At 40.1% G+C, this 22,217-nt stretch overlaps 1 long non-coding RNA gene across 1 annotated transcript in view; it reads left to right on the plus strand.

Annotated features, from left to right (window-relative positions):
* Window positions 1-1,484: 1,484 nt before the first annotated feature.
* Window positions 1,485-22,217, plus strand: part of LOC117519525 — a 21,743-nt gene continuing 1,010 nt past the window's right edge. Inside the window, exons 1-2 of the long non-coding RNA XR_004563326.1 lie at window positions 1,485-1,495; window positions 12,227-12,232. This is a non-coding gene — a long non-coding RNA (uncharacterized LOC117519525). The remainder of the gene's footprint in view (window positions 1,496-12,226; window positions 12,233-22,217) is intronic.

Raw genomic sequence — 22,217 nt, forward strand, 5'->3', positions numbered from 1 at the left:
TCTAAGGAAACCACTTCCATATCGATAGATCTCTCCAGTGTTCCTGAGCAATATCATGATCTCAAAGAATCGTTCAGTAAACATCACGCACTTCCCCTACCACCTCATCGACCATACGTCTGCTCCATCGATTTGCTTCCGGGCTCTTCCTTTCCTTCCAGCTGACTTTATATAATCTTTATATAATCTGTTGCGCCCGAAGAGGGAATTGATGGAGCAGTATATACAAGACTTCTTGGCAGCTGGTCTCATCCATCCCTCGTCATTGCCCTTAGGGGCAGTGTTTTTTTGTGGGGAAGAAGCATGAGTTACACACCTGCATTGGTTACCGCAGATTAAATGCCATTACTGTCCATAACAAGTATCCTCTACCTCTGCTAGATTCGGCATTTGATTCGCTGCAGGGAGCGTCCATATTCACAAGTTAACCATCCAGATCCTGGGGGAGGTCCCCCTGGACGTCTGTTTGTTCTTCTTTCTGCATGTTCTGCTGTTCTTCAGTTCATTCATACTTTCCTGACACCCAGGCATCCAGTGGACCCTGCATCTCCTTCAGCAGCGCTTCTGGTGGCCCTCTGTCCAGGTAGATGTGCGAGCATATGTGAATGCCTGTCCCACCTGTGCCAGGTGCAAGACTCTCCATTCACCTCCATCATGCCTCCTTCATCCCCTCCCTGTCCCTGGACATCCTTGGTCGCACATCTGCCTGGAATTTGTGACCGGCCTACCTGCCTCCCACTGACACACTGCCATCCTCACCATCCTCGACCGGCTTTCTAAGTCTGCTCACTTCGTGGCCCTGCCAAAGCTACCCTCAGCCCAGGAGACCGCCGAACTCCTGGTCCACCATGTCTTCCGGCTGCATGTCATCCCACAAGACATCACGTCGCACCGAGGTCCCCAGTTCACATCACAGGTATGGAAGACCTTTTGTTCAGCTTTGGGGGCCTCAGCCAGCCTCTCGTCCGGGTTCCATCCCCAGACCAATGGCTAAGTGGAACGGGCCAACCAGGAGCTCGGGCCACCCTCCGGTGCATTACTTCCTCCCACCCGTCCTCCTGGAGCACCCACCTACCCTGGATTGAGTATGCTCATAACTCCCAAGTGAGCTCCGCCACTGGACTGTCTCCTTTCTAGTGTTCTCTGGGTTACCAGCCCCCACTGTTTCCGGACCAGGAGTTGGATCTCACTGTGCCACTTGTTCAGGCCCACCTCCAACGCTGTCAACAAGTGTGGAGGACTGCCTGTTTCGCTCTGCTCCAGACGAGGGGTAGGACTATACACCATGCAGACCACCATCGGACCCCGGCCCCCCACTACTATCCTCGGCAAGAAGTCTGGCTCTCGGCCAAGGACGTGCCTCTCGGGTGAAACCCGGAACCTGGGTCCATTCACCTTGGAAAAGATTATCAATCCTGTGTCTGTTAGACTTAAGTTGCCACGGTCCCTCTGGATCCATCCAGTGTTTCATGTTTCTCGTCTCAAACCTGTGCAGGTCAGCGCCTTGTCTTCTCATTTTCCCTGGTTTTCAGATTTTGGACTCAATCAGCTTGGTCAGCCAGCTGGTCCTACTCTGGTTCAACTTCAGCTACCTTGTTTGGTAGTGCACCTTCACTGCAGCACCCTGGCTTGTCTCTCCCTCCTGCAGTGCTTGATTCATCTGTTCATTCCATTCTACTTTACATTCACTTACAAAATAAATTGTTATATTTTTGCTACTCACGGTCTGTTTCGCTGCATTTGAGTCCTAACCTTGGGTGTTCTCACCACAACATGAAGAGGATTTGCAAATCATTGTATTCTGCTTTTATTTACATTTTACAGAATGTCCCAAGCTCATTGGAATTGGAGTTGTAATAACTCATTGGGATACATATGAACATTTTTATTCTCAGCAACCTTAACTTTTCTCTGGTCTTCTGGTGCTTCATGAATCCAACAAGGATTTTTTTTTTTCTTTTTTTTATTCTGACTGCAACAGAGCAGCAAACTTGCAGAAGCATTTGAGAATTCTATGCAATGATTAACTGAGTATTCGGCTCATCTTATCTTGGCCCGGAGCTAAACTGCTCTCTTTTTCCAGGCCCATGAATGCTCAAGTGCTGCTCTATTACATGAGATGTCCCCGTAACTGGTATAGCAGTTTTTGATTATTTATTCATGTGCTTACCTTTTTTTATTGTGAGAAAAAGGATAGGAAAGACAGAAGCAAAGCTGTTTTTCCAATTATTTCTGCTCTGTTTTTCACTTTGTCTCAACCAGGCGACAGAAAACAGTTGGAAATATCACAAGCTGCAAAACTGTTTGGGCACACTGTGGTAGTCATAAATGTTTAATAGGCCTGAAGCGAAGGACAGCATGAGAATAATACTGTTTTCTACTAAAAGGCATTGTGCTAATTGCCCCTTTGCTTGTATGTATAAATCTATAATTTATTCAACAAAACTAAATGGTGAACTGCATGCTGCAAATATTTACACTCACAAACTGCTCGGTACATCACCTCCTGACATCAACCCAAACAGCGCCATTGCACATTCAAGGCCTATTTATGCCGCGTTCCAGTTATTCCACAAGTCATAAATCCTGACTGGGAGTGATGTCCAAAAATATAAAGTCAACCAAAGAGATGTCATGGAAACTGACAGATAGCACCGATGGCAATTTACTGCTCTTTGTAGCATAGGGTAGTGTTATTAGCAACATCGACCAGGTTAGCAAATATTAACAGGACTAGTTGATAAACAACACATTATTTCATGCTTAAAAACACCATAGCAACACATCATCTGACAGTAATGGGGCAGTACTGTATGTGCGAATTATTAACTTGGACACAAAAAAAGAGTTGTAGGCACTAAAAACTACAGCTTTCACTGTTGAGGATCACAGCAGCCATCTTGGATTGCAAACTCCGGGCATGTGGTGTTTGAAGAAAATTGGAACTAGAACCTCAAGGGGCATTCCACATGAAACTTCCTATATGTGACTGGGGAATTACAACTTCAAATGAAAACTGAAATATACCATTCAAGGCAATAATTATTAATAATAATTCAAGGCAAAAAACAATGCATTTTGATTATGATTCAGATTAAGACATGGATATTGTGTCATTTTTAGTTCACAATAGAAGGTTTGCTTATTAAGGATGGGTAAACAAATATGTACTCACAATATGACAATATTTTCTCTTATGCTAAGAAAATCAATTTTTAAAATCTAGAATCAATATAATACAATTCAAGAAGTGGTTAGTTTGTATTACTGCTTTTATTCAGCAGAGGGCACAATATTTATTTATTTATTGTAGACCTAATCTGACTAGCAACCTCAAGAAATGATAGTCAAATTCAGATCAAATTCATGTTAATTAATGTGAACTTTAAAGAGTGTCAGGCAGAAAGTGCAAAAATGAGTAGCTTCTTCATTTGTATGTGAAACAGATGAGATGAGTTTGCGGTTGTTGATCTAAACATGGGCTGGGTCGAGGCAGAGTTTGGGGAAGCTCTAGTCAAGTGTGACATTGGAGTTTACGATGTTGCTCCACTCAAAGTGGCTAAGTGGTAGCAACTTGACATCCAATTTCCTGGCAAAACACGGAGAAGGTGAATCCAAGAAATCAAGAACAGTTCACCTACCTTCAAAATGTGTTTTATGTAAGGGCCCTGTCACACTTAGTACAAATGAACAGGAATCAAGCAGAATTAGCCGGAATTGGAAAATTAGCCAAAATTCGAGACACAGTTGGGAGGGACAGATATTCTGACAGCCGTGTAGGAATGTCGTTCAAATATCTAGGATGTGGGCCAAAGCCACCTCGAATGATATGTGCACATTCCGTGTGCAGTAGCTCAAGAATGCAGGTTGAATGCAGTCGGAGCACAGTATGAATACCCAGAATGCAGGATGAATGCTCCTGGAACACAACATGAATACCCACAATGCCAGCAGAATGCATCAGGAATATGCAGAATGCATCCCGAATGCCTTACAACAAAGGCCCGAATGCTGTTATGTAATGAGTGATGTTGATCCACAATTATGCATTAACTGGGTGACAATGAGATACATGGACAACATATCTGCATAACAGTGGAGTGGATTAGGTCACAAACATATATAATATCCACACATATTCTAGCACCATTTTATGAGGAATTGCGTCAGGGAGGGCACCTGGCAGCAATATGTAGCAGGATCAACATGCAGAGCAACTTTGGTTCTGCTGTGGCGACCCCGAGCACACAGAAGGGGGCAGCCGAGGGGCGTACCCACATCTGTGTTTGGATGTGTGGATATTATATATGTTAGTGACCTAATCCACGCCATTGTTATGCAGATATTTTGTACATGTATTACATTGTCACGCGGTTAATTGTGAATCTATCTCACCAATACCAATATAACTTATGTGTCAGTTCTACCTACTTTATCTGTAAATATCAATCGGTTTCCCCCACATATTTAGTATATCTAATGTATATGTGCTAGCATACTTAGTACATGTACTCCAGCTGCCTGTGTGGTATTGACTGGGTTGTACCATAAACAGTAGTATTCAGAATAACAGTAGTGCTATGTGACTAAAAAGATTAATCCAGGTTTTGATTATTTTGATTATTGTTACATGGGAAACAAGCTACCAGTAGATTCAGTGGATTCTCACAAATCCAACAAGACCAAGCATTCATGATATGCACACTCTTAAGGCTATGAAATTGGGTTATAAGTAAAAAAAACAAAAAAAAAAAAGTAGAAAAGGGGGTTAGGGTTAGTTAGTTTTGAGGTTGTAGCGCCAGCAGCAGATGCTACTATTATTGTGAACACCCCCTTTTCTACTTTTTTTTTTACTAATAGCCCAATTTCATAGCCTTAAGAGTGTGCATATCATGAATGCTTGGTCTTGTGACACATCACCATGCGTGCTGTCTGAATATCCAACAAATATCAAATGTAGTTGTCACTAACATGTACGTAAGTGTTTATGTTTGAGTGTAGTTGATGTAAACAATACCTGTTAGTCAGGTATGTTGTACATAATATCTACCCAATTATAGGATTTGTCACCTTGTTGCCACAATGTGTTTCAGTAGCCTTGCATTGTTTACTGTTGTGTGTCCGCACAAGCCCACGAGTGACCTCACAGTTGATGTTTCAGTGAGAGTAGTGTAATAACAGGATGGGCCAAGATCCACAGACACACATGACAGCTGGATGGACATACATTTGTTCACCTTTACTGAGCAATACATGTTCAACAGACAATGTTCGTAACATAGGGTGAACACAGAAATGCATATGGATATGACATATCTGGGTCAAAGACGTACGACAGTAAGTCAAAGACTTACTCGTATAAGGCCTTTGAGTGGCCCATTTTTAAAATACTTGAAATAAAGATATATTTGGTCATTTTCCAAACATTTGGAATGTAGTGTATACATGCATGCATGTGAAAACTTCAAAGATATTTTAGTGTTTTAAACTTAAATTAATAGGGCAACGACCTTAAAAAAGTCATTTGGGGCGACTATAATTTATCTCAAAATTAATAGATTTCCTTAACATAACTTATATTTTAATATGTATCAGTAATTAAATTAACTGATTAAGAAAGATAGACTCATGTGTCCTTTCATTTTTTGTAAACCATTTTAAAATAAATTTTATCTGTAATGGCAGTGTCTCCCGGTCATAAAGCCGTTAGCCGTTTTTGCTCTAGAATTCATAAAACTGATTTAAAATATATACAGATAGTATCCACTTATGCATGCTATACCAGTGATTAATATTTGAACCAAGACTGATAGACATTAAATTCTGAATTTAGTACAGACTTGTCAATTGTTGGTTACCCCACATGACAGGTGGTCGCCCAAAATGATGAAAAACAGCGGGCAGTTTAGGCTATTCAATAATTTACAGAATTGAGACAAATTTTTTATGAAAATCTTTTATTAAATAATCAGCATATAACCATTTTCATTTAATTTTCATTTGACACAATAACATCATAAGATTAGCATTTTCCTTACTATTTCATTTAACACATGAACATAAAATTTGCATTTTCCTTACTATTTCATTTAATAGTTTAACATAAAACATTAGCATTTTCCTAACTCCAGACACATTGGGGGCTTAATCTGGAGGCATTTCTTTAACTCCAGGCATTTCTGAACGTTACCCAGTCTTGGCAGGTCAACTTCGAGAAACGTGAGGTTGCTGGCTCAGGCTCTGAAATGACAGCATGAACATCTTTCCTAAAGTAGAAAGTAACATCTGGATTTTGTGGCCACAAGAACAAGTCCTTGTCATCAGACTGTCGCATACAGCTGCTCTGCAGTTCCTCTTCCACAACCTTTAGGACCTGGCCCACGGAAGCTCATCGTATGTTACTATCACAAACCTGCCACAAAGATCTAGGACATTTTCTTGTTCCCTAGGTGGCTCAGGTGGAGAGCTTAACGGGTTCTCAGAACACTTTCTTGTTCCTTAGGTGGCTCAGGTTTCTCAGTTTGGCGTATGGTGGCTTTCAGGTCTACAGTTACTGGCTGGTAACAAGGGCGTGGACTCATCTTTAAGTGCTTATAGAAGCAAGACACCTCCCTGTGCATGATCTTTGCAGGCTGTGATGACACAACTTGGATTTTCTTCTCTGATAAAGACACAATATTCAAAAAGAAGCAGTCATCTCTAAAGTAGTATGGAAATTATTGAAATTTAAAAAAAATATATGTTGAAATATAGAAAGAGTTATGTTAAAACAAATAAATAAATGTATATCATGACTGAAAATATAAGCATACAGAAACTACAAACACAGGACATGTATTTTCTATCATTTAAACCATCGGCCGTGATCGCCCCACATGATGCTCGGTCGCCCCAGATGATGTTTTCAAGTTTAATCAAATATAGCAGGCTAATGGTTTGCTATAGAATCCAAGCTAGCTTGTTCTTACCACATATCACTAACAAATTTACCTTCAAAATATAGATTTGCGAATAAAACTTATTATTCACATTTTTAGGGTGGTAACCCCACATGATATCCAAATGTGATGTATTCGTTGCAGCAGTTAAAAAAAGGATTTATTTGTAAAGATGAGAGAGACTACTGACCTGCAAGTTGTCTCTCTGGGACCCTCATGGTGTGACTGGCTGATGCAGCATCCTCCTTGAGATGACTGTCAAAATAAAAGTTCCATAATTGTATTTTCTTGATGGTCGCCCCAGATTATATTTCAGACAATGAACATATTCGGACTAGACTTGTTTGTGTATTATGACTGAAATGTATGTACAAATGCTTCATAACTTTGTCAATAAATGTAAAACAAGTTTGAAATTATGCCAAATAGGGCAAGGATTATATTTAAATTGTTTTAATGTGATTTAAAACCAGTTGTCCAAACAGAAGTCATGGTCGGACGGTCGCCCCACATGATGTTTTCACACATCAGATGTCAGAAAATGACCAATAACCAACATGTTTAAAGAAATAAGAGTGGGCACATGTATAAGGAAGGTATTAGACGTACATGTTATATTTTTATTAACTTTAATATTTATTATTAGGTAAAAAAGTTCCATCGGACAGAAAAGGTGAGCGTCTCGTCTTTGACCCACATAGATGCAAGTAAGCGGTTAAGGGGAAAAAGAAACAACAAATAGTGGCAGTGTGTCTGACTGGATTTAAGACCAGAAGGCAAATTTAAGACAGTTTGCATGGATAGTACGATCAATTATCGACCGCAGCAAAGCAGATCAAACAAGAATTCCTTTGTAAGTTCTAGCTCCTCCATGCAAAATCTCTTTGTGAAACAATCCAGCTGTCTGATCAGCTTAAATGGAGCTGCAAACGTCCTCCCAAACTATGAAAAAGGAGAAAACCGAAGATTGATGAAGCCCTTCAACAAGGGAGTTTTGCTGGCCTCTTGTTGCGTATTGATTTTGACAACACGTAACGCTATTTGGCTTTGTGCAAGCAGCCCACTGTTGCATTTTATCAATCCAAATTCCCCATCAGGCTCTCGTACCGCCTTACACACACCGCTGAAAGTGAAATCTAAAAGCAAAACATCAAGATCCGAACCTGTCACACGCCTCCATGCTGCATGTTCTTCTTTGTTGTAGTTACATCTCTATTAGTGATGCCTTCCTGTCCTTTTTGCACCTGCTTTCAACACAAATGTAGTTTCACATTTGACAGCAATATGTCGGATCTTAGTCGGATCTGTTCTGTTTGTAGCTTCTGATGGTTCGTTTCGTTAATCAAAGCTCTTTTTTTCCACCTCAAATCCCTGTTGAGCTTCTCTTCTTTCACTCTGCCTACCGTGTCCTCAGATCCTCCCTCCCTCTTGTTTCCCTCCCTCATTGCCTCTGGAGCTTGTTTCAAGGAAAAAATGACCCATTCCCCTGGAGATCCAGTACTTTGTGTGCAGAATTGCAAACGCAAGAAGCGAGAAGATTGATTTGTCCCTAAACTCTGCCACTTGTAAAGAGCTGAGTGAAATCACTGCAGTGTGCTGAACAGATGCATAAAGCTGAGAGTTAAACACAAGTCTGAGGCTGTCAGACAATCATGCATCATGAGCAAGCTCCGACTTAAAATGGCCCGATAACTTGTTTTTTCTCAACCAGTTTGCTGGCAAACTTTGAGTTTCCACTGAACTGACTGACGTTTAGTTAAGAAATGCATTTATAAATGATTTTTTACTAAGTTCTTTACTGAATGCATAGCATTATTAAATAAGCCTCACAGCCTTATTTCATAATTACCAACATTCCGGTCTGTATTTAGATTTCACAACAAAAGATCCAGACCCCAATGAGCAGTGAATCTGGTTCTGAGCAGATTGATGGTAATTATAAATATAGGGACAATGCAGTTTTTGCAATGTGACACTTAGTGCCAATTTGATACATATCACAATTCTAAAGAAATGCAATTCTATATGTATTGCAGTTTGTCATTATAATTTTTCTTTACTGTTGTGGGCACAAGACTATAATAAAAAGCTGAATAATGAATAATGTATTCATCATAAATCATAAATAAATCATCAAAAATAAAAGTTTTTGTTTTTCAGGAGAATCATATTTGATATTTGACAATTAATTATACCCACATCAAACTAGAGGCTGAATGAGCCTAAATGCTGTCCAAATGAAAATTCAACGTACATTCTGGAACAACTGAGGTGCAATCCAAAACCTCCGACTGCATTCTGAGTGCGTTCCAAACAGTCGGTCAAATTCCTGTGACCAGCCAGAATGTGTAACTCATGTTCAAATCATTCAAGGTGCGGCAGTCAAAGTGCATCCTGACCGCATTCTGACTGTCGTCTAAACATTCACACAGCACTCCAACAGCATTCGGAACATTCTGAACGGGTTTGAGTGGCAAACTGCAATGGCCAGTTAACACAGAACCTGCCAAAATGCCCAGAATGTAGCACGAATGAGCCACAATGCAACACAAATGAGCCTGGAATGGCACGATTGGGTCTCAATATGGTCAGACCAAACTGACTACAACAGCCGGGTAGCTTGCATGTAAACCAGTGTCCGCATTGACAATCATATGGTCCAGCGTGACACAGCATCAGAGTAGACAAGCAAGAAACAATAAAAGAAACATCAACATCCATCCACTGTCGCCATGCTGCCAAGGAAGAGGACAGCTACATTCAAAAAAATGCACAGGTGCCACAGCCCAACAAGACCCTGCTGAGCCAGCGCCTGGCACAAACTAGGAACCACCGCCACAGGCAGAAGCTGCAATCTCAGCCAACTCATACATTTAATGTGTACAACCCCAATTTCAATGAAGTTGGGACATTGTGTAAAATGTAAATACAAACAGAATACAATGATTTGCAAATCCTCTTCAACCTATATTCACTTGAATACACTGTAATATCCTTTACAATGATGTTGGTTTTTAATGTAGTGCCGCCTGAGGGATCGAAGGTCACGGGCATTCAGTGTTGGTTTTCGGCCTTGCCACTTATGTGGCAAGGCCAGATTCTCTGAATCGTCTGATTACATTATGGACTGTAGATGATAGAATTTAGGGATTCCATCATCTACAGTCCATAATATAATTTTTCCACACAGTTGTTCACAAAGTGGTGATCCTTGCCCTATCTTTGCTTGTGAACAGCTGAGCCTTTTGGGGATGCTCCTTTTATACCCAATCATGACACTCACCTGTTTCCAATTAACCTGTTCACCTGTGAAATGTTCCAAACAGGTGTTCTTTGAGCATTCATCACCTTTCCCAGTGTTTTGTTGCGACTGTACCAACTTTTTTGAAATGTGTTGCAAGCATCCATTTCAAAATGAGCAAATACGTATTTGCACAAAAACAATAAAGTCTATCAGTTTGAACATTAAATATCAATCAATCAATCAATTTTTTTATATAGCGCCAAATCACAACAAACAGTTGCCCCAAGGCGCTTTATATTGCAAGGCAAGGCCATACAATAATTATGTAAAACCCCAACGGTCAAAACGACCCCCTGTGAGCAAGCACTTGGCTACAGTGGGAAGGAAAAACTCCCTTTTAACAGGAAGAAACCTCCAGCAGAACCAGGCTCAGGGAGGGGCAGTCTTCTGCTGGGACTGGTTGGGGCTGAGGGAGAGAACCAAGAAAAAGACATGCTGTGGAGGGGAGCAGAGATCGATCACTAATGATTAAATGCAGAGTGGTGCATACAGAGCAAAAAGAGAAAGAAACAGTGCATCATGGGAACCCCCCAGCAGTCTACGTCTATAGCAGCATAACTAAGGGATGGTTCAGGGTCACCTGATCCAGCCCTAACTATAAGCTTTAGCAAAAAGGAAAGTTTTAAGCCTAATCTTAAAAGTAGAGAGGGTGTCTGTCTCCCTGATCTGAATTGGGAGCTGGTTCCACAGGAGAGGAGCCTGAAAGCTGAAGGCTCTGCCTCCCATTCTACTCTTACAAACCCTAGGAACTACAAGTAAGCCTGCAGTCTGAGAGCGAAGCGCTCTATTGGGGTGATATGGTACTACGAGGTCCCTAAGATAAGATGGGACCTGATTATTCAAAACCTTATAAGTAAGAAGAAGAATTTTAAATTCTATTCTAGAATTAACAGGAAGCCAATGAAGAGAGGCCAATATGGGTGAGATATGCTCTCTCCTTCTAGTCCCCGTCAGTACTCTAGCTGCAACATTTGAATTAACTGAAGGCTTTTTAGGGAACTTTTAGGACAACCTGATAATAATGAATTACAATAGTCCAGCCTAGAGGAAATAAATGCATGAATTAGTTTTTCAGCATCACTCTGAGACAAGACCTTTCTGATTTTAGAGATATTGCGTAAATGCAAAAAAGCAGTCCTACATATTTGTTTAATATGCGCTTTGAATGACATATCCTGATCAAAAATGACTCCAAGATTTCTCACAGTATTACTAGAGGTCAGGGTAATGCCATCCAGAGTAAGGATCTGGTTAGACACCATGTTTCTAAGATTTGTGGAGCCAAGTACAATAACTTCAGTTTTATCTGAGTTTAAAAGCAGGAAATTAGAGGTCATCCATGTCTTTATGTCTGTAAGACAATCCTGCAGTTTAGCTAATTGGTGTGTGTCCTCTGGCTTCATGGATAGATAAAGCTGGGTATCATCTGCGTAACAATGAAAATTTAAGCAATACCGTCTAATAATACTGCCTAAGGGAAGCATGTATAAAGTAAATAAAATTGGTCCTAGCACAGAACCTTGTGGAACTCCATAATTAACTTTAGTCTGTGAAGAAGATTCCCCATTTACATGAACAAATTGTAATCTATTAGACAAATATGATTCAAACCACCGCAGCGCAGTGCCTTTAATACCTATGGCATGCTCTAATCTCTGTAATAAAATTTTATGGTCAACAGTATCAAAAGCAGCACTGAGGTCTAACAGAACAAGCACAGAGATGAGTCCACTGTCCGAGGCCATAAGAAGATCATTTGTAACCTTCACTAATGCTGTTTCTGTACTATGATGAATTCTAAAACCTGACTGAAACTCTTCAAATAGACCATTCCTCTGCAGATGATCAGTTAGCTGTTTTACAACTACCCTTTCAAGAATTTTTGAGAGAAAAGGAAGGTTGGAGATTGGCCTATAATTAGCTAAGATAGCTGGGTCAAGTGATGGCTTTTTAAGTAATGGTTTAATTACTGCCACCTTAAAAGCCTGTGGTACATAGCCAACTAACAAAGATAGATTGATCATATTTAAGATCGAAGCATTAAATAATGGTAGGGCTTCCTTGAGCAGCCTGGTAGGAATGGGGTCTAATAAACATGTTGATGGTTTGGATGAAGTAACTAATGAGAATAACTCAGACAGAACAATCGGAGAGAAAGAGTCTAACCAAATACTGGCATCACTGAAAGCAGCCAAAGATAACGATACGTCTTTGGGATGGTTATGAGTAATTTTTTCTCTAATAGTTAAAATTTTGTTAGCAAAGAAAGTCATGAAGTCATTACTAGTTAAAGTTAATGGAATACTCAGCTCAATAGAGCTCTGACTCTTTGTCAGCCTGGCTACAGTGCTGAAAAGAAACCTGGGGTTGTTCTTATTTTCTTCAATTAGTGATGAGTAGAAAGATGTCCTAGCTTTACGGAGGGCTTTTTTATAGAGCAACAGACTCTTTTTCCAGGCTAAGTGAAGATCTTCTAAATTAGTGAGACGCCATTTCCTCTCCAACTTACGGGTTATCTGCTTTAAGCTATGAGTTTGTGAGTTATACCACGGAGTCAGACACTTCTGATTTAAAGCTCTCTTTTTCAGAGGAGCTACAGCATCCAAAGTTGTCTTCAATGAGGATGTAAAACTATTGACGAGATACTCTATCTCCCTTACAGAGTTTAGGTAGCTACTCTGCACTGTGTTGGTATATGGCATTAGAGAACATAAAGAAGGAATCATATCCTTAAACCTAGTTACAGCGCTTTCTGAAAGACTTCTAGTGTAATGAAACTTATTCCCCACTGCTGGGTAGTCCATCAGAGTAAATGTAAATGTTATTAAGAAATGATCAGACAGAAGGGAGTTTTCAGGGAATACTGTTAAGTCTTCTATTTCCATACCATAAGTCAGAACAAGATCTAAGATATGATTAAAGTGGTGGGTGGACTCATTTACTTTTTGAGCAAAGCCAATAGAGTCTAATAATAGATTAAATGCAGTGTTGAGGCTGTCATTCTCAGCATCTGTGTGGATGTTAAAATCGCCCACTATAATTATCTTATCTGAGCTAAGCACTAAGTCAGACAAAAGGTCTGAAAATTCACAGAGAAACTCACAGTAACGACCAGGTGGACGATAGATAATAACAAATAAAACTGGTTTTTGGGACTTCCAATTTGGATGGACAAGACTAAGAGACAAGCTTTCAAATGAATTAAAGCTCTGTCTGGGTTTTGGATTAATTAATAAGCTGGAATGGAAGATTGCTGCTAATCCTCCACCCCGGCCCGTGCTACGAGCATTCTGACAGTTAGTGTGACTCGGGGGTGTTGACTCATTTAAACTAACATATTCATCCTGCTGTAACCAGGTTTCTGTTAGGCAGAATAAATCAATATGTTGATCAATTATTATATCATTTACCAACAGGGACTTAGAAGAGAGAGACCTAATGTTTAATAGACCACATTTAACTGTTTTAGTCTGTGGTGCAGTTGAAGGTGCTATATTATTTTTTCTTTTTGAATTTTTATGCTTAAATAGATTTTTGCTGGTTATTGGTAGTCTGGGAGCAGGCACCGTCTCTACGGGGATGGGGTAATGAGGGGATGGCAGGGGGAGAGAAGCTGCAGAGAGGTGTGTAAGACTACAACTCTGTCTTTGTCTTTGTGGTGTATTCAATTGAATATAGGATGAAGAGGATTTGCAAATCATTGTATTCTGTTTTTATTTACATTTTACACAATGTCCCAACTTCATTGGAATTGGGGTTGTACATAAGTAATAATGACTGTGTTGCTTGCCACGTTTGTAGACCATGCACTCTGTTCTTTGGAAAGCACTTCGGCTTATTGCACACGCTTTATCACTAAATCATACAAGCGTTCATGTTTTAGGTTTTTTAGGTTGCAGGCAAAAGGCAAAATGAGTTTTTCTTGCAAAATACGTTCCCTTCTGCAAAATGATTGTTTTTGACAGTAAAGACATAGACTTCTGCCGGTAGCTTTGCTAACATTAAATTGCTTTTTTTTTATTTTTTACATCTGCCTTTGTTTTATTCCATTGTGTTGGCTCCACTTACATTGTAAACAACATTAATGTTTCCCCAGGATGGTGATGCTAAAGTAGGTCAGATAAGCATGTTTGTTGCATAAAAACGGCCAATTTAAACATAGAAGGTAAATAAAAACCTGCCTATGTTTGGGTTGTTTTCAGTCCTGGACAACAAGGAACCCTTGAGCAAAGACCTTAGGTCTGTTGCACTGGACCCTGTCCACATTTGTTCTAATTGCACCTGGAGCTACACGATATATCATTTGAACATTGCTGACAATTTTGATAATCGATTGTTTTGGAGTACATTTTTTATATCCAAATTCTCTGAATTTTATGGTTTATTTGTTTCTTTACTCATATCTGACTGCCAGTAAACTGAATATCTGTGGTTGTGGACAGAACAAGACATTTGAATGCGTCATCTAGATTAGATTAGATTACATTAGATTAGATAGAACTTTATTAATCCCTTGGGAAATTGAGGTTCCAGCTCAGCTGAGGCTCTGGGAAACATTGATCAATATTTTTCACTGTTTTCTGACATTTTGCACATTAACAACTAATTGATTAATTGAGAAAAAAAATCAGGTGATTGATCAATTATGACAATAATCCTTACTTGCAGCCCTAATCATATGTGTATGCACAATAGTCACATCATAGAACATTCAACATTAAGCCATTCAAACATACCTACAACTTTGTACATGATTTGTAAAAAAAAAAAAAAAAAAAACTCATGGTTTGCATCTTCCATAACTAATCTACAAGAAAAATATGACAAATACATTATAATAACAGAACCTCAAGTTAACTGAAAACTGTCAAAATCTTTCACTCTGGTCTGTGCCCATCAGTATTAAATTTTAAGGAAGGAGATTCCTGGAAACATGACCCACAATTATCCCACAAGAACAACCCCAAAAGTATGATATTAGCTAATATATTGTGTTGCCTCTAACAAACATCTCTGAGTGGATGTAATCCCCCACTGGTCACCAGCAATTATGATTAGCTCTCTGGTGTGGACTGGTGTGAGCGCAACCACTTGTGTCTCAACACCAGTAAGACGGAGGAGATGGTGATCGACTTCAGGAGGAAACCACCCCCTCACCCACTGGTGAACATCCAGGGGGAGAACACAGACTGTGGACAGTTTCAAATACCTGGGTCTTCACCTCAACAGCAAACTGGACTGGACTCACAACACTGACGCCCTGTACAAAAAAGGCCAGAGTCGCCTCCACCTCCTGAGGAGACTGAGATCCTTTGGAGTGAGCAGGCCTTTGCTTAAGACCTTCTACGACTCTGTTGTAGCCTCAGCTCTCCACTATGCTGTCATCTGTTGGGCCCCGGGCAGCACAGAGCGGGAGAGAAAGAGACTGAATAAGCTGGTCAGGAAGTCCACCTCTGTCCTGGGCTGTCCTCTGGACTCTCTGGAGGAGGTGGCTGAGAGGAGAGTGTTAGCCAAGTTCAAATCCATCACGAACAACTCCTCTCACCCTCTGCACCGGACTGTAATGGAGCTGAACAGCTCGTTCAGTGACGGACTGAGGCACCCTCAGTGCAAGAAGGAATGATACCACAGGTTGTTCCTCCCTGCTGCTGTCAGGCTGTACAATAACACTGTGAAATAACCACATGCAATAATATGTCCACAAATCACATGCAATATTAATATGTCCACAAATCATGTGCAATAACAACTCCTTTACAAATCCCTGCACTAATGTCACCTTATCACATCTAAACTCCATTTCACATATTGTAAAGAAGATGCTCCTATCTCCTTTTCAATCCCAATCATGTTATATATATGCATATGTATATGTGTATGTGTGTGCATATGTGTATGCGTGTATGGGTGTATATGTATGTGTATGTATATGTGTATATGCAGGTATATATATACGAGGTCTGCGAGAAAAATAACATACCTTTTTATTTTTTTCAAAAACTATATGGATTTGAATCACGTGCGATTACATCAGCCAACCTTGAACCCTCGTGTGCATGCGTGAGTTTTGTCACGCCTGTCGGTTACTTCATTCGCCTGTGGGCAGGCTTTGAGTAAGGAGTGGTCCACCCCTCCCATCGGAATCCCTTTGTCTGACTTCTTCGTGAGACTGGCGCTTTGCTTGATCAAAATTTTTTCAGAACCTGTGAGGCAGATCGAAGTGGACACCATTTGAGAAATTCAGCTGGTTTTCGGTGAAAATTTTAACGGCTGATGAGAGATTATGGAGTGGTACGGTCTCTTTAAGGACTTCCCACGGAGCGGGACGTCGTGCAGCGCACTGAGGCGCCGTCGTCAGCCTGTTTCGAGCTGAAAACCTCCAAATTTAAACCTCTGTTGACCCAGGATGTTGTGAGAGAACAGAGAAGTTTCAGAAGAGCTCAGGATCAGCAGTTTATCCGGAAATTCCACTGTTAAAGGAGATTTTGTAATGAAAGACGTGCGGACAAGTCGGGACATGCCTACCTTTCCACAATTTCTCTTATACTCACTCGACTGGTAAGCACTGAAAGCCGAGATAGGCATGTCCCAACTTGTCCTCTAACACTCTGAAACGGAGATGTTCCTTTGTCTCGCTTCATCGGCGAATCGGTCGTGACGCGCGAAGCCTCTGCGTGGCTTTCCATGACAAAATCTCTTGTTAAAAGTGAAATCTGCCAGAAAATGGCTGATGTCCAGCTCTTGTGGTAACCAGAGAAATTGCACACGACGGTCCCGGCTCCACACAGCCATCCGTTTAGAAATGATGTGGTGGTTTCTGCCTCTCAATGGCGGCTCGGAGCGCGGCGCGCCTTGCACCATTGTGGGCCGTCCTTAAAGCTGTAGTAACACTCCTTATTCTCTGTGAAGCCCGTAAAATTTTCACCGAAAGCCAGATAAATTTTTCGAATGGTTTCCAGCTGCCTGTCTCTAACAGTTTCTGAAAAAATTCTGATGGAAAAAAAGCCCAAATCATTCCACCATTTCCTCGCAATGAAACAACAACAACAGACTCAAAGCCTGCCCACAGGCAAATGACGCAACCGACAGGCATGGAAAAACTCACGCATCCGCACGAAGGTTCAAGCTTGGCTGACGTAAAAACATATGAATCAAATCCATATAGTTTTTGAAAAAAAATAAAAAGGTACGATACTTTTCTAACAGACCTCGTATATATATATATATATATAGACATATTCTATTTCTACCTCATTTCTTACGTCTTGTACTGTTACAAGTATTATTATTATTGCTTATCCTCGCACACGCTGTTTGATCTTGTGTGTTTTTAAGAGCTGACATAACGTGAATTTCTCCTCTGTGAGATCAATAAAGTTTATCTTATCTTATCTTATTGTGAAATGTCAGAATGCTAAAAATCAGTGAAAATAGAAAAGGATGCAATAAAAGATATACAGAATTTGTTTGAGTATAGGAAGGGTTTTGACCGAACATGGTGAATTTATTGAGAGTTCCTTGCAGAATCTTTCAACTTTTTTAGGTGATGAGTTTATTTTCTCTCCAGATGCTTAACTTTATAGTACCAACCAAATCAATGGAGCCAGTCTTTCCATATACAACTACTCAAGCATTGTGGTGTAAATTCAGATAATTTGTCACACTTAAATTCACACAAAAATAATATTTCAATGTCAGGTTTTCGTTTTGGGCAATATTGTACAACCTTAACGCCTTAACGCCTGAATTTATATAGCTGTATATAAAAAAATGTTTTGTGTGTGTTTTTGCCTTTAAGTAGATGGTAAATAATGAGATTATTAATTACACTTTTGCACAAAAAATAAATAGTAATTTTGGTATTTTGGTAATAATTTATGTTATAATGTTATAATAATAATAATGGTATGTTGCAAATTTGCGACAACAGGCATACTGGTCAATTTGGTATGTTGCATATTTGAGTCAAATATTGTAGCATATATGCGACAATAGGCATTAAGGGCCCCTTCACAGAAAGTGCGAATTTGGTCCAATTACAGTGAAACAGCGCAAAACAGTTCAAATTAACGAACCACGAAAACATTGTGCTGATGGGCAGGCCTGTACGATCCTGTTGCGAAGGTGTCATGCACGCTCATGCACGAATACAGTGGGAGCCACTGGAGCATGTGGAACCAGTGGTGTGCACAGCTAACCAAAAAGTTAGCTTTGATAACCATTAATCAGATAACTGAAAAGTTATCTTTTATGACGCTAAACCACTAAAAAAAATGTATGTTTATTACAGATAACCGATAACTATTAGTATTGATTTGGATGCGGCCACATCAGATTACACTGTCGGTTTCTGATAAACCAGTTTCACTTTAAGCGCCGCAGGGGCTGCTGTGTAAATTCAAGGATCACAAACACAAAGAAGGCACGAAAAATGAATAAATAAAAAAATAAAACCCCAAACACTCTCATCATCTTTCAAAAGCAGTAAAACACAGTATTAGAAGTCACAGTTTATCTTGGTATTAGATACACCGTCATTTACGAGCTACAAGTTACTGCTTTTTTCACACGCTTTGAACCCTGCCACTTAAACAACCGAAATACATCCATTAATCCATTGATTGGCAGAGTAAAAGACACACGTAGTAAATATAAATTCTTACCTGTTAATTTCAGTGGGATTCATCTGAAGAAATAATCTATATAAAGTGTCCTGCTTATCCAAACGGTGTCTAAACGGTGAAGAAAAGTATTAAAAAAATAATAATAATTGTTATTAATCATGGAAGAAACAAACTTCATTAAGTCATCCACGCACACAACAAGGCCTACAAGGCCTAACTGGAGGCCATCTGAACAAGTATGTTATTGTTTGGGATAATGTACGTTTTCACCACTCAGATGTGGTCAGACAATGGTTTGCAGCACATGACAGGATGCTGGTGGAATATATCCCTCCCTACTCACCATTCCTAAATCCAGTAGAGGAGTTTTTCTCTTCCTGGAGGTGGAAGGTATATGACTGGCATCCACATCCCCAAATGGCCCTGCTAGCAGCCATGGATGCAGCATGTGATGACATCACAGCAGAGTCCTGCAGAGGGTGGATTCGCCACTCAAGGAGATAATTTCCTCGCTGCATTACAAGAGATGATATTCGCTGTGATGTAGATGAAAATATGTGGTCGGACAGACAGGAACGTCTGGATGTGCATGAATGATTTACAGTACTGTGTATGTTATATGTTCAGTTCCAGTATTTATTGTAATATTGTTTACAGTTGTGCACAGCTCGACCCAAAGGGAGTTTATGTTTATTGTGAATAAGGGTGTGTTTTTTTCTTTTGCATGATGCTGTAAACAAATTAGAATTGCAAAGGGCATATGCAGTAAAAATGTAAGAAATAATGTACATATGCAGTGTCTTATGCTCAGTTACATCTGTAAATACAGTGATGTGTGACTTTACTGTAGTTTTCAAAGGCTGAGTAAATGGTACATAGTGGTGTCTTGAGCATTTTCATGTAGTGTCACCAAGATCTGACATTTTTGCATTGGAAAACACTTCCAGAGTAAACTGTCACAATGAAAACATGACAAAGCCATTTCACTATCTTGTTCAAAATCAATGATGTCAAGACTTTTCATCTTGATGACACTGACATTTTCATCAACATGAATACTTGCTTTTGAGGAAAGAACTTTCCCTTTTGAGCAAGTTATCAACTAGGTTTTGCAGTTTGAAAAATGCATTAACTGTTGTGCAAATGTAAATAGGGATCTGAGAAACGCACCAAAGCAGCTGAGAAAAACTGTAGTGGAAAGTTGAGTTGAAGAAAAAAGTGTGGTAGAAAAAGGTGCACAAACAACAAGGAAAACCACAGCTATGAGAGAACTGTGAAGCAAAGCCCATTCAAGAATCTGAGGGAGATTCACAGGGAGTGGAGTGCAGCTGGAGTCAGAACATGGACTACAACAACAACGTTAACGTCAGAAGCATCTTACCTGGCCTAAGGAGAAAAAGAACTGGACTATTGCTCAATAGTCCAAAATAGTCTTTTCGGATTAGATTAGATAATATAGAACTTTATTAATCCCTTGGGAAGACTCCCTCAGATGAAAGTAAATTTTGAATTTAATTTGGAAATCAAGGTGTCAAAGTCTGGAGGAAGATTGGAGAGAAACAGAATCCATGTTTCTTGAGGTCCTGTGTGAACTTTCCACAGTCAGTGATGATTTGAGGTGCCATGTCATCAACTGGTGTTGTTCCGCTGTGTTTTATTAAGCCCAAAGTCAGCGCAGCTATCTACCAGGAACTTTCACAGCACTGCATGCTTCCCTCTGCTGACAATCATTATGAAGATGCTGATTTCATTTTCCAGCAGGACTTTGCACCTGCCCACACTGCCAACAGCTTGATTGTCCAGTAAACTCACCTGACCTGAACCCCACAGAGCAATTTCAACTTATTTTCATTTATATAGTATAAGATCACAACAAAGTTGCCTCAAGGCGTTTCACACAAGTAAGGTCTAACCTTACCAACCCCTAGAGCAAGCACACAGGCAACAGTGGTAAGGAAAAACTCCCTCTGATGATTTGAGGAAGAATCCTCAAGCAGACCAGACTCAAAGGGGCAAACCAGACTCTCTGCTTGGACCATGCTACTGAAACAATTGACAATACAGAAAATTATACAGGAAATTTTAGGAGTCCATGCTGGTGCACAAGATGGAAGGCCTGCATAAGAAAACACTCACTCCCATCTCTGGATGGAGCCGCACCTCAAACAGAAAAAAACAGAATCAGGTGGCAGAAAGACAAAAATACAGTATAATTTGTCAGCATTAAACAAAAAGAAAAACAGAAGAAATAATATGGTGATTGCAAGCCACTAGCCCTAAGATTCAGTTGAGGCCGCGGCCCGCTCTCTATACTAATAAAATGAATTTAAAAGCGTAGAAAGCATAGTAACATACTATGCCAGTATGCTAGCCATACAAAAGGGAAAATAAGTGCTTCTTAAGTCTGGACTTGAAAATCTCTACAGAATCTGACTCTTTTATTGATGCAGGGAGATCATTCCACAAAGCAAGTGCACGATATGAGAAAGCTCTGTGACCTGCAGACTTTTTATTCACCCTACAGATGCAAAGTAGTCCTGCATCCTGAGAACGCCGGGCTGGTACGTAGGGTTTAAGTAGGTCAGCTAAGTAGGGAGGTGCTAGTCCATGAATAATTTCATAGGTTAGTAACAGAACCTTAAAATCTGATTTGACAGGGACAGGAAGCCAATGAAGAGATGCCAAAATGGATGTAACGTGGTCAAACTGTCTGCTTTCTGTCAAAAGTCTGGTAACAGCATTCTGAACCAATTGGAGACCCCTAATGCTGGACTGCAGTAAACCAGAAAATAGAACACTGCAGTAGTCCAATCTAGAAGAAACAAATACATGAATCAGGGTCTCAGCATCAGCCATAGACAGGGGACGAATCTTATTATATACTATACTATACTTACTATATTTCACAGGTGGAAGAAAGCAGTCCTTGAAATATCTCTAATGTGGAGGTCAAAGGACAATGTAGGATCAAAAATTATACCAAGGTTCCTCACTTTGTCAGTGTGATGTAGGACACATGAGCCTAGGCTAAGCGTTAGCTGGTCATATTAATGCCGATGTCTCACTGGACCAAGAACCATCATTCCACTCCTATCAGAGTTTAAAAGGCAATCTTCTAAGATTCTTGTGTGGATGAGATTACCAGCAGTTATTGGCATGTATAACTGAGTATCATCAGCATAGCAATGAAAGGTAATCCCAAAACACCGCAATATGTGCCCAAGTGGTGCTATAAAAAGGGAGAAAAGCAGGGGGCCTAAGACAGACCCCTGTGGAAGCTCAAATTTCATGTCACTAATGTTAGAGGTAGTGTTATTGTACAAAACACAGTGAGAATGACTGGTCAGGTAT

This window comes from Thalassophryne amazonica, chromosome 10, assembly GCF_902500255.1.
Source record: "Thalassophryne amazonica chromosome 10, fThaAma1.1, whole genome shotgun sequence".
NCBI lineage: Eukaryota > Metazoa > Chordata > Actinopteri > Batrachoidiformes > Batrachoididae > Thalassophryne > Thalassophryne amazonica.